The following is a 13548-nucleotide window of genomic DNA, read 5'->3' on the forward strand; positions in this document are numbered from 1 at the left end:
AGGTGGTAAAGATGGAGGATGAGGGATCAGGAGAGAGAGGGAGCTGAAGAGGCAAGGTTGGAGAGAGGAAAAGGCAGGAGACCCCAACTGTACTCGCCTAAGCACGCTACTGCTTCACTATAGTCCCTGCCCACTGTCACATGTCCCTGGAGACCTCCTGGAGTGCGTACAGTGTCCCTTGCCTCCACCAGGGGCCAGGGCAATGATGTCTGCGGTTGTCAAACCATTTTGAAGTCGGGATGCTGCCATTTGTGGCTTCGGTGAGACATGCATTTTATTTCTTCTTCCTTGGCCTGGTCAGCCAACCAAATCCCTCTCAGGTTCAAGACTGCCTCCCGCTTCCCGGAGCCTTCCCTGACAGCCCACGGGCCCAGGGTCTCTTTCTCTGAGGCCCAGGGTTTCTTCCTCATCTGTCACATGAAACTATTACAGCTCGTAGCAGGCGACGTTGTTATCTTAGGTGTGTGTTTCTGCATCTTCTCCAGAAGGAATGGAAACTGAAGGAATGTTGTTCACTCTTCTCCACTGAGACTCTTCTGTGTTCAAATACCTTGCTAGACCACACCAGCGACTTCACTTAATCCTTAAAACATCCAAGGACCATTGCTATTCTGTTGTTGTTTGTTTGTTTGTTTGTTTGTTTGTTTGTTTGTTTGTTTTCGAGACAGGGTTTCTCGGTGTAGCCCTGGCTGTCCTGGAACTCACTCTGTAGACCAGGCTGGCCTCCAACTCAGAAATTCACCTGCCTCTGCCTCCCTAGTGCTGGGATTAAAGGCGTGCGTCACCACTGCCCGGCCCATTGCTATTCTTATCTGCAGTTTACCCATAAGCAAGTTGAGACTTAGAAAGATTGTGTTACTAGATCCACAATGACCATGCTAATAAATCAAGAAAGTGGAGTCTACCATGTTCAACTATCAAAGTTTGTGCTGTGAACCTGACACTAAGATGTTTAAGGATGGAGTCTGCGAATATTTAACCAAACTTCCCGCTGCATGAAAGAAAAATAAAGGTACTCAGTATAAGGTAGATAGATAGATAGATAAATGGACAGATAGACAGACGGATAAACAAAAAGAAGATTGATTTGGGTTTCACAGGTTCAACTATAAAACTAAGAAAACAAAAGCCTGTTTTCCCATCTCCATTATAACCAATGGGTTCAACTCGTGAGATGCTTTGTTAGCTCACAGACCCATTCAATGTTTTCATTGGTTCTCAGATCAGGACTACACGTAAGATAATGCGTGGCCATTTGGAGCTTCAGGCTGTGTTGGGGGCCACTGTCATGATTTGGATATGAAATGCTCCTGCACCCACCCACCCACATACAAAGGTCCCTGTGTTCAGGATTGGTTGCCAGGTGATAAGCTTTAGGAAGTTGGATCATGAGGGCTCTAATCTGATCGATGGATTAAGCCACTGATGGAGTCATAATTTGATGGCAAATTATTGGGAAGTAGAACTGATTTAGAGGTTTACTGGGGTTACAGCCTACAAATCTGTCTGTCTGTCTCTGTCTCTGCCTGCCTCTGTCTGTCTGTCTCTCTCCCTCTCCCTCTCCCTCTCCCTCTCCCTCTCCCTCTCCCTCTCCCTCTCCCTCTCCCTCTCCCTCTCCCTCTCCCTCTCCCTCTCCTCTCCCTCTCCCTCTCCTCCCTCTCTCTCGCCTTTCCTGCTTCCCTCCCTTCTTCTCTCTGTTCCTAGCCACCCTAAGGTAAGCAGCCTTCCCTACCGCACATTCCTGTCGCCATGATAACTCTTTTGCCTTGCCTCGGGCCCAAAGCAATGGAGCCCACTGCCCACCTGCCTGAAACCACTTGACTAGGAGCCAGATAAACCTTCCTAGCTGCAAGGTGAATCTGCTCAGCTATTTTGTCACAACAGAAAGCGAATAGCCCAGCCACTTGGGGACTGCAGTTTGTAGCCAGAAGTGTGAGCCAGTTTGCTATCAGTGTGAGCCTGTGTTAATGATCAGCCTACAACCAGTAGAAGCTGGAGGAAGAGAACTCGTTCCCAGCAAGCTGACTTTCAGCTAAACAGAAAATGGACAGTTTTCAACTATAGTCCTTCCAGCCTAGGCTTAGGGGTGAGTGGTGATGGGTGAGAGCAACCGGGAGGGAGAGTTTGGGCTGGGGTGCCTGGGAATGGGGGCTGGGGAGAACCCACTAAGTAGGTGCCAAGTGTGATTTGTGAATCCCACGTACATGAGAGAGCAGGATATGGCACATGTGTGTGCTGCGTGTGTTAGGCAACAGGGGCAGGGTGTGGGAGAGACAAGCACACACCTGTAATAACATTGGCTTCAGACGCGAAAAGAAAAGAAATCCCCCAACTGTTTTATCAGACCCCCAAGTTACCAAATTACACTGTTGTTTTAAATTTGAGCCCCTCTGCCTGCAAATGGGGGGATCTCAGGTTCACGAGTTTAATGCTTGGCTGGGCCTGGAGCTTGGCTACCCAACCCAACTGGGCTCCCAGACTCCCGGCCTGAGGAACAAAAGTCTCCTCTCTCAGGGCTTTGAAGTGGAAACACTGACTGCTCCCTTTAATTAGAAAGAAACCCCCTATTGTTCCTTCTTTATTACTGATGGATGAAGACATGTGTGTGTGGAGGGGGGGGGGGGGGAGTGTGCTCCGAAGAGCACAGTTTGGTAGGGGGAGGGCAAAGAGGGATGAAGACATCTTGAATACAGAATCTCCTAGGCCTGATCCATACCAGAACTCCTTGTCCTCCTTCTTAACAAAGAATCTGCTGGACCCTCAGTCATTTGATTTAGCATGACAGAGAAGGGAGACTGGAGAGCAGATACAGAACCAGTCCTGTTGATAAAGCCGTAGTAGTATGGAGAGAGATCATCCCGTAAGACGACCTCCGAAGACAGTTCTGGGGAGGGGTGAAACCGGGGACAAGCTGCTGTGTTGGCAGCCAGACTATAAGAAGGTGTCCCTAGGCCCTGCAGCTAAGTGAGTCTTGCAGGGACTCAGAGGTCAGGGTGGGCTGAAGACACTTGTAGGCAAGGGACCTGGAGGAAAGGCAGAAGGAAGATCAGAGGAGCGGGAGCATGGGACACTTCAAGCACATGATGAGGCCTTGGTGATCCGGTAGGGAACGACTGACTTAATAAAAGGCTGCCTCTTCCTCCCCAGGGTGGGAGCTGGCAGCCCTGTGCAGGAAAGCACGGAGCACAGGGAGAGTGAGACCAGAGAGAAACATTGAGGTGCTCACACAGAAGCCGGGATAATGATGGTTTAGATCGAGGTGGCGGTGGTAAGGCCAGGAAGGGAAGATGAGTCTGGGATAGACTTCAAAGGAGGAAAGAAGCCATGTTGACAGCATAGATATGAGGGGGATAAGGGAATGACAAGAGTCAGGCACCTCCAAGATCTCCAGTCTGAGAGACAGGAGGGCAGAAGATGAGGAAAGAAAGCTGAGGCTGCCTGTTTTGGGAAGGCTGGGGATGGTGAAAAGAAATTATTTAAAAAAAAAAAAAACACAAAAAAACCCTCCCAAATTCCCATTCTTGCTTCCAGCGCCAAAAGCTGTTCTAACGGGGGGGGGGGGGGGGGGGGGGTTGGGGGGGGAGGAAGGTCCATTCCTGAGGTCTGCCCCAGCAATGAAAGCTGCCTCTTCCCACTTTCATGCACTTCAAAGTGACTCACACCTGTGCTTCATTTGATCCTCAAAAGAACCACAGCAGGTGTCAGTATCCCCATTTTGTAGATGAAAAAACTGAGACTCAAGAAAGGCCAAATCATTTGCCCCAAGTCACACAGGAACACTTGAGGACACAGCTGGGAGCAGAACCCTTCAGACCTCAAGCTCAGAAGCCCTCCCCTCTGAAGGTTGGCAGCTCAGGGGAGAGAGGGGGAGAGGGGCGGGGCCACAGGTCCCCAGAGTCACTGGGGAGCTAGAAGTCTGGGGCTCAGTGAAAAGACCCACTAGGATTTGAACCACACTCTCCAACCTCCTGCTCACACTCTTACAGGGTGTAAGCCAGGAGCTCAGGGTCGGAAATGCCAAGTCTAATCAGACTTCACAAACCACAGATGGTTTGAATCAGCACGCTACCTTGATAGGAATAATGGGGAATCCTGAAGACAATCTCACGCCAGCGCTATCCAGCTGGGAAGAGAACTACATCTTCCAGGAGAAGTTCCCTGTCTGGGGTCTCATCCCTCTCCCCTCCACAGGTCCTTCATAAGGAAATCCCCCTGTGCCAGAGAATACTACCTATTCCCCCACCAGAACAACCACCCACAGGTTACCAGGAACCTCTGGCTCCGGGTTCTGGTTTGACAAACACTGACTGTGACCTTTATTGAGGACAAACATGGTTCCTGGGGAAATGGACTAACCATGGGCTAAGGTGGAATCTATGGGGTCAGCCAAGAGAAGCAAAGGTATCTGGATACAAAGAAATGAAGACCAGGCAAATAGGTGCTCCACCTATTTCCCGGCACGATGAGTGTCATGTGGGGCTTTTGTTATAGTGATGTGGGTTGGTGTTTTGTTTTGCTTTGTTTTGTGTTGTGTTGTGTTGTGTTGTTTTTGAGACAGTCTTACACACAGTAGCCCAGGCTAGCCTAGAACTCACTACATAGCCCAGGCTTGCCTTAAACTCACCAAAATCCCCTCCCTCACGCACACTTCAGCCTCTAGGGTGCTGGGATTGCAAACACCATAGGCCACCTCACCCTGCTTCCCCCAGTGATCATCACTATGTCACTCACTGAACATGTCAAGTGTCTTTGTGACATTTCCTTTCATGAGACACTTAACCTAGGCTGCAAAGACCCTATGAAGACAGAAATTAATCAGTGTAGAAGGTGACATAGTCCCAAGGACAAAACCAGATCCTTTGCTCAAAGATCCTATCAGAGACGAGCAACAGAACAACGTAGGCCTTCCCAGGAAAAAGGGAACAAGCATGACTCCGATCTTCCTAGCATTCAATGTTTGGTCAGGGATCTATTTCATGAAAATGTGGCCCTTAACCCACCCTCCACCAACCCCCACCCTCCACAAAGCTTGTTTTAGAGCTTAAAATACAATGAAGTTAATTTTTAAAAACCCTTTCATTGAGTTCCATGAGGCCCCTATTAATTTTATTGTTTCAATAAAGCATTTATTTAATTGTCTCCAGAAGGGCCCTGTTAAATGCACAGATGTTACCTGAGTCAGTAGGGAGGGAGCTTGGAGCCCCCCCTCCCCAGCCCCACTGCAACCCCACCCCCACCCCCTTTCCCATTAGCACGTTAGCAGGATTCTGATATTGGATTAACTGATTGTCACCTTAAAGTCACAGAGTGGAGCCCTGAGGGAATGGGGCACCACTCAGCTGAACTACGAACAACCACAGGTCACAGTTGCAGGGATCCAGGCTGAGTCAATAAAGAGGCTGGTTGGAGGTTTGGTAGTTGTTTTCCTAATGGCATGGAGACATTATTTATTTATTATTAAGACGCGAGCACATCACTAGATGTATGGTGTCCAAATCATAGGAGGAGAAGCATTCACTAGCAAAAGCCCTACACCACCACTGCTTGGAGCTTGAAACACTCAATAGAGAAGAAAGTTAAAAACCCACCTTCATGCTGCTTGTACTCCTTTGAGGAGAGGCAGAAGGCAGAAGAGCAGAGCTATGACCGATATAGCAAGATCGTTTCAAAAACTGGTGTCTTGAGAACATAAACTAGGGTATGGCCAGGGAGCCAGAGGAGGCCATTCTGATGTGATGACCCTGGAGGTGGGGTACAGAGGAGCCCACCCTTTCTGGGAAGCTCTGGGCCAAGGGCCTGAGAGTGCAAAGATCTCAGCCCCCCGCCCCCCTTTTGAGAGTACTCTTACCAAACCACAAAGCAGCAAGACAGCTCCAGCACTGGGGCAGGCCCCAGGTGCTTCCTTTCTCATCAAGGACATTTGGGGCTGGAGAGATGAGTCTTCAAGGAAGGCCTTTGTAGAGCAAGTATGAGAAGCTAAGTCTAAGTCCCCAGGACCAAGTCTCTGGGCCAAGGGCCTGACCAAGAAGTGCTTCTGTAATGCCAGAGCTCCTACCAGGAGATGGGAGGCTGGGCCAGGAGAATGCCAGGGAGCACACTGGCCAGGTAGCTTGCAGAGCACACAGACCCTGTCTCATACAAGATAGACAAGGACTGACATTCTCTGACATTTACACATGCACTGTAGCAATACACCCCCACATTTTCACACACACACACACGCACCATCGCCACCACCCCACATATAAAAATATTTTTAAAAAAGCATATGTCAAGCCTGGCTGATTGTGTGGCGGCACACACCTGTATGCGCATCACTTGGGAAGCAGAGGCAAGGGGTTGGTAAATTTAAGACCAGTCTTAGCTATACTTAGCAAGTTCCAGGCAAGTCTGGACTACGAGGCAAGACCTGTCTCAAAAGACAGAAAACAAAACAAGAAATGCCACAGGATGGAGACTTCATTATTCCAAGTAGATGTTCACAATGCAGGGCCATCCCGTTGTTCTTAATTCTACAAGGAGTTAACATAGAAAGAGGAAACAAAGTTTAGTTCCGGCCCTGGATCATTCATGGCGGAGTGTGGGGAGGAATAAGATAGACAGACAGAAAAATTCGGAAAACTGGTGAAGCCATCAGATGGGCTGTCACTCAGAGTTAGGAAGTACTTGTGCATATGAGAATCTAGAGGTAGGTCATGCCTGCCTTTAAGCGCCAGCTAACTAAATTACTCTCCAAACGAGGGGAATCATCAAAGCTTTTCCAGCGGGAAAACAAGGTGTTAGAAGCAGTGTTCTTGGCAGATGAATCTGATGCTTTGAGGTGAGAGGAGACCCAGTCCTGGAGGCACAGTGAAAGAAGGATCCAGACTTTGGAAAACCAGGGAGAAGAAGAAAAAAGAATTCCAACCAACAGGGTTTGTTTTGGTTTTGAATAGCCCAGGTCTGGGATTTGAACTTGGAAACATCGAGAATCCTGAGTCTCACTTAAAGCCTGGCTGCAAAGAGCAGGAAAAGCTGGTGGAGGAGGGGCTGAGGGGTGCACAGGCCATCCCAAGGGAGCCTTCACCCTCCCTGTGGGTCACAGTGGTCACCTCTGCAGATGGAGCTGCAAGAGCAGGCAAGATGTCTCTCACGTCTCACTACAGATAATCTCCTTTAATGGGTGGGGATTTTGTGCAATTTTTAACTTCCTTTTTTGTGTGTGTGTGTATGCATTTCTGAATTTTTCAAATAATTATTTTAATTCCACACAGCCTCCCAGATTCGAGTTAACCCTTTGTAAACTATCACTTCTGATTAGTTTGTTCTCTTTCATCCTCACAAAAGGGGTAGGGGAAAGTAGGCATGCTTGCAGAGCCCTCTGGGGTTTCTGAAGTACTCTGCGTAGAAGTTGAGGGAGCTTGCTCTTCTACCTCTTCAACATGCCTTTGTCTCCTTCATTTCATCCCCATAGCTACTCACAGCAGAAGGACTCACCGTCAAAGGTTTTAACAGCACCACACACTTGTCTTTTAACCAAGATGGCAGCGCTAGACTGGGAAAGACAATCAAATCAAATCAACCCAGCCAGACGGTGAGCTAAAACACAGGCCAAAAGAGGAAAGTCGTGCAGACCCTCTGCAGCGAGAGGCCTGGGCACCCAGGCTGTGCTCACTCTGCCTCCTGACAGCTCTCTTCGGGGCTCCTTACCTCAGCTCTCTCTTATGTCAATTTTCTCATCATGAAAATTGGAGGTAATGATAGCATTTATCTCCTACAGTTGTTAAGTAGATTATATGATAATGGAAAGTATTTAATAAGTGTGCTCTATCATTAGTATTAATAAGAACAATAAAATAATAAATCTTTATGACCAAGCCTTGTTACCTGGAGGCAAAAGTGACTTTAATGAACTTCTTCTGTCTTGGCTTCCATTGGTGCCTTCGTCCCTGCCAGTCTCTTTGACTGAATTTCCCCCCACCCCCACCCCAAAAAAAAAACTAATGAAAAGCTGAGGAAAGACCCAGGATCGGGACCAGAGTCCCTGTGTTTCATGGTAGTCTACACAGCTGCTTACAAAGGCCAGACCACTCAACAGATCCCCACAAGCTTCAGTGTCTTTGTCTGCAAAATGTCTACCTCAAAGGAGATGGAGCCTTCCCTGGTCCTGAGCATGCTCTCCCAGCATGCCAGATTCTCAGTCAGCCTAGCTCTTTGGACCTCTGTCCTTTGCCCTAGTCCCCACATTCTTCTTTACTGAGGGCCTAATAGTTTGGGATGAATCTTCTCAATTATACTGTAAACTCCTAAGAGGAGTCATAGAGCCAAGACTCTCTTGATGAGGAGTAGTGCCTTCTTCCTATGTGACCCCAGGATAAAGAGGATGGCAGATGAGAGATAATTGCCCACCCTCTGTGAGTTTAGAGCCACGTGACACACTCAGTGATCCCCTCTTGATCCCCCACTCCATTTCCCAAGCTGCAGTGAAAAGAATGGATTCATGGAGCAGGGCAGTGGTGGCATATGCCTTTAATTCTAGCACTCAGGAGGCAGAGGCAGAGGCAGAGGCAGGTAGAGCTCTGTGAGTTCAAGGCCAGACTGGTCTACAGAGCTAGCTGTAGGACAGCCAAGGCTACAGGAAGAAACCTTGCCTTGAAAAAAACAGAGAGAGGGAGGGAGAGGAAGAGAGAGGGAGGGGAGGGAGAGAGGGAGAGAGAGAAGAAGGAAGAGGGAAAGAGCAAGGATTGGTCATAGAAGCTATGATATGTTATCTCCCAGCCATTACCTGCACACATGCCTCCAGCCCTAGCTCTTACATGCTAAGTGTCAGGCTCTATTCCACCAGCCTCTGCTGGCTCAGTCCATCACCACTTGTGGATGGCCAACTCTTGCTCTCCGCTTGCCACTCCATCTACCCAGCATAGGCAAAAGCCCTGGAGCTTGGTCCGTACTGCTTTCCCTCCCCAGCTCCCTGCTTCTCCGTTCAGTTCAGGGTCCCAGCCCCAAAGTAAACCTCTCACACCCTCTCCCGGGTGACACAGCAGGCACAATCTTAGAAAGCCAAAACTGGAGGGAAGATGAGATCACCTCAGCAATGACCAGGCGTCCTGAGCTGTGGCTGCAGCTGAGCTGGAAGGAGCAGCTGGCTAGAGCAGGCCTTGGCAAGAGCTGGCGTGGGGAGCTACTCCATCACAGGGTCTGGTGCCTGCTGGGGAAACAGCATAAACAGGCCAAGCTGTGGGAGCACCAGGAGCCCTCAGAACATTCTGGTTCCTGGTTTGAGAGGGAGACTTGTTTCCTGACATAGTTAAGGAGCTGAGGGGCTCGAGTTTCCAGGCAGAGTCCCACTCAAGGAAGCAAAGCTGTGTCCAGAAAGCTGGGGTCCCCTGAGCACAGCTTTCTCCATCTTTGTCTGACTACCTCTCTTGAGATTCCAGGCCTTTAGCTGTCCATGTTTCTGCCCCTTAATCATCTCTATTCAGGCTTTCTCATTTCCCCATCCCCATCTCCCATAACCTTGGGGACTCTGATGTGGGGCTCCTCTATGTCCTGTGTGTAAGAAACCTGTCATTGTCTGTTTTTGTTTTTGTTGCTATTTCGTTTTGTTTCTGTAGCTTGGAAAGGTGAGCTTCACTTCTTCACTCAGGGAGGTGGACACCGGGTGAAGGAAGCAGGCTGTGGCCACCTCACCCTCCATCCTTTCGAAATCAGTCCCGCTCCCTGAGGACCTGGCTCCAAGAAGGACATAGCTGAGGCTGGGACTCTTGGTTACTGTGGTATCAGAAGGCTGGGTCCAGGCCTTCTGGCAACCATTGCAGTGTACAGGAGAGTCAGTCTGATGAACTGCTTGCCGCTCTGCTGATTCCGGGGAAAGACAATACTCCAACTCAAAGGGAGCCTGGAAGGCCGAGGGATTTCTCCCGTGGAAAACCAGGGGTAACGGAGCCAAAGTTGCTTCGGCCTTGAAGAAGAATCGCAGACAAGCACATTGTCTAGCACAGCAAACATGTCTGTTTGCTATAATTAATTATATAATTACACATACTGAGGACTTACCATAATACAGAGAAGGGTTGACTACCTTGTCTACGGAATGTCAACTGGGACATTACTCCAAATCCAGAGTTCTTTACGCAGCCTTTCCTAGACCTGAGCAAGGGATTCTGTACATTCTTAAAGGAAAGAAAGCCACAGAATTCCAACAATACATCCTCCAGGGCCCTGCATACCCTGGTAATGGAAGGATTGTCTTTACTTTCTATAAAATCTTGCACATGCAGCTGAGACAAAGGAAGGGACCAAAGGACCAGGAGAAGGCACTTCAGGAAGGTAGAAGATGGCCTGGAAGAAAGCACCTGCCTCAGGCTGAGGAGTGTAGCTTTCTTCCGGCTGGTGGAAAGTTGGGGTGCCAGGCTGCATAGAGGGCTACCGGAAGCCCATGGAAGCCTGAGTTACCAGTTCAGCTCATCCCCTGGTTGTTTTGAGAGGAAAACAATTCTCCAACAGAGGCATTAGCGACCTGGGTTGAAAGAAACGGAGTTCTTCAACACGGGCAAGCTGGGAGGATGTGATGTCCTGAAGAAAGAAATTACCGATGAACTATTTCCCAGAAAAGGTGACCTTTTAGAGTCTAGGCCAGCTGCTTCCTTCCCAAGCACTGGTGTCTGACTAGTGTGTGGAATTGGGGGAAAAGGAGGAAAGAAAGAAAACATAGCAAGTCTAAAGCATGAAGCCTTGTTGAGCTAATGCTGGTCTGAAGGCTCTTGTGTGTGGTGAGGAGTCTGGTAAAGAGTGGGATCAAGAAGATGCTGCTGTCTGAAAGCTGTTGAGAAAACAGAACCAGGGCTGAGCTGGACACTGACCCGTGAGGCCCAGGCTATGGTGTGGGCCCTGAGCTGGACACAGGCCTGTGAGGCCCAGGCTGTGGTGTGGGCCCTGAGCCGGACACAGGCCTTTGAGGCCCAGGCTGTGGTGTGGGCCCTGAGCTGGACACAGGCCTGTGAGGCCCAGGCTGTGATATGGGCCCTGCCTAGCCTGTTTTTGAGTGGCTGGGCAAATAAAAATGAGGAAACAGCAGGATTGCATAGTGTTTCTGTTTTCCAATTCTTTGAAACAACTCCTCTTCCTGGGTGGCACACACACACACACACACACACACACACACACACACAGACAGGCAAACAATCAAAAATTGGTTAAAGTCTGTCAATTCAGAAACTCTAATTGGTTCAAAGCTTTGATCTCTTCCTTTTAGGAGCAAAAATCCTATTTCTGTGGCTGAGCATGCATGTCTTGATGTCTATGTGTCTCCCTGGGGGCTGAGGGAAACAGTAAATGTGAGTCAATACAACTGAAGGGTCGCTGTTTCTCTACATGAGGACCCTGCTTTCGGGGTTCTGGGTAGGCACCAGGCGAACACTGGTGCCTATTTCTCTGGCCCTGTTGTGCACTGAACTTTCAAACCATAACAGAAACACCAAAGCTTGGCAGAGATATCACAGGAATAATTATCTAATTTCAGAACATGTTATTATAATACCTACATGATGTGTAATGAAGTTAACAATGTTCACATTCTATTCACCAACTCTGAGCTGTACACTCACGATGCCAAATCCTTCCCCACGGACGCTTCTCCGAGACATGAACATGCAGAGGATCTGAAGAAAGCTTTTCAAGAAATATGCCACACACATACACAGTGTTTGGTTGTGCAGCCATCAGAGGTGAAACCGCCAGAAGTCAAACCTCTCCTGGGCATGGTAGCTAGCTGGTCCTCACACTTCTTGAGTAGACACTGTAGAACTAGCAAGGGAATAGTAGTCACGTTGGGGTCACCCAGGCAGACAGTCTTTCTTTGACTCATCTGTGGGCCAGGGCATTTCTGATCCCCCCCCCCAGCTCCCTTCCCTGGGGTGCTGGGTCTAGATGAGGCTCAGTGAAGGGGACTGTTTGCTCCTGTTCCCTGTTGACTTTAGCCAGTAGCTATGTTTACAAACCCAGGTTGGTTTTCCCAGCACAGTTAATTAGACCAAAGACATCTGGTGTGAGGGCTGGGGAGGGCATCTGCTCAGACAGCCCCCTCCCCAACCTCCCAGCAGCTATGGGCCAGAGCTGGGCGGGGCAGCTTAAACAGGAACAGACCTATAGCGCACACTCCATCAAACCCACCCAAATCTCTCAGGGGGAATCATGGCCTCCTTCAACCTGCCTTTCCCATGACGAATAACTCAGCATGGTCCCCACTTTCTGAGTTTTAGGGGACCAAGAAGTCAGTCAGAGCCAGAAGGCCTACCTCAGTGCGATCACAGGCTGAACTTCCAAAAGAGCTAGCCGCAAGTTTTATTCCCTGTCACAGAGTTCCTCCCTGCGTTGGATAGGAACAGGAGACCTCTTGAGGGAAAACCCCTCCTTCCTAGAAAGCCCCTCAGAAAGGCGGCTCTGGATTCTTTCTCCAGCCCCTAAATTTTACCCCATATGCCGTCGCTCCAGCCGAATCCACGGCACTGCAGGAAGAGAGATAACTTTTTCCTGCCCAGAGCAAAGCAGGAGGGAGCCTGAGGAAGTGAGACGACCTCGGTGGACAGTTTCAGTGCCCTAGGGAAGTGGAGAGCCACGAGGGGGAGGGGCGGCAGCTTATCTCGCAGGAGGGGGGAGCTCACTCCAAACAGCTAATGCACTGGCGTGTGAAAGCCCCTCAATTAGCACTAATGATGCAATCAGGGAGGGAGGAGGAGGGACCAGAAGTTCTGATGGAGTCAGCACTAACACACAGGGCACACACTCACTCCCATCCTAGAGACACAGTAGCCCCTCGGGACATGCGGATGCACACATTCCACAGACAGATGTGCGTGGACACTAATGCACTCGCTGTATACGGTTCCGACCCCCTACTGGCGGGTCAAAGATCGAGGTTCTCGGGGATGGGGATGGAGCTGTGTTGTCGAGATGTGGGGATTCGGGAACCAGGAAAATCAGAAAGTCCTGGTAGAAGACAGTTGAAAAAAAAAAAGAATTCTTCCGAAACCTCCTGATTAACTCTGAGACCACAGTCCCCACCCCTCGCGCTCTCGCAGGTGCGGGGCAGCCTCCCCAGTGCGCCGCCCTTCATCACACCCTGAACCCGGGCTGTCCCAGAGCAGCCTCACCCGCAGAAGGAGGAACCCCTGCGCACTGCACTGCAGCCCCGACTCCCCACCTCCCCCAGGAGGCAGCGTGTACCCCTGAGATCCCCGCACCCGGGCCTTGGCGGCTTGCCCCTTGGAGCCCGTTACCCGCCGGCCTCGCCCCTCCAACTCCCCGCACCAGGTCGGCCAGCTCCGCTTTCGGCCTCCGGGTCCCGTTATCCAGCCTGGCCTCGGGCTTGGAAGCCCTGCGCGCGGCCGCCCCCTCCCCCTCCCCCGCTCCCCAACCCGAGCTCGGGGGGCCGCGCGCCGGGCAGGGCCGGAGCCGCCTCCGCGCCGCTTCCCAGGCCCGGCTGGCCGCGGGAGGAGGTCCCGCTGTCAGTCAGCGGGGAAGGCCGGCCCGGGCGGCCAGAGGGGGCGGCGCCGAGGACTGGCTCGGCCG

The 13548-nt window shown here is 50.5% G+C and overlaps 1 long non-coding RNA gene across 1 annotated transcript; it reads right to left on the bottom strand.

Annotated features, from left to right (window-relative positions):
* Window positions 1-5257: 5257 nt before the first annotated feature.
* Window positions 5258-13483, bottom strand: Gm34686. The gene is made up of 3 exons (XR_001782234.2): window positions 9067-13483; window positions 5589-6512; window positions 5258-5426 (listed from the first exon to the last, which is right to left on the bottom strand). It is a non-coding gene; the product is annotated as a predicted gene, 34686 (long non-coding RNA).
* Between the last annotated feature and the right edge of the window lie 65 nt (window positions 13484-13548).

The sequence above is a fragment of the Mus musculus genome, chromosome 17 (assembly GCF_000001635.26).
Source record: "Mus musculus strain C57BL/6J chromosome 17, GRCm38.p6 C57BL/6J".
NCBI lineage: Eukaryota > Metazoa > Chordata > Mammalia > Rodentia > Muridae > Mus > Mus musculus.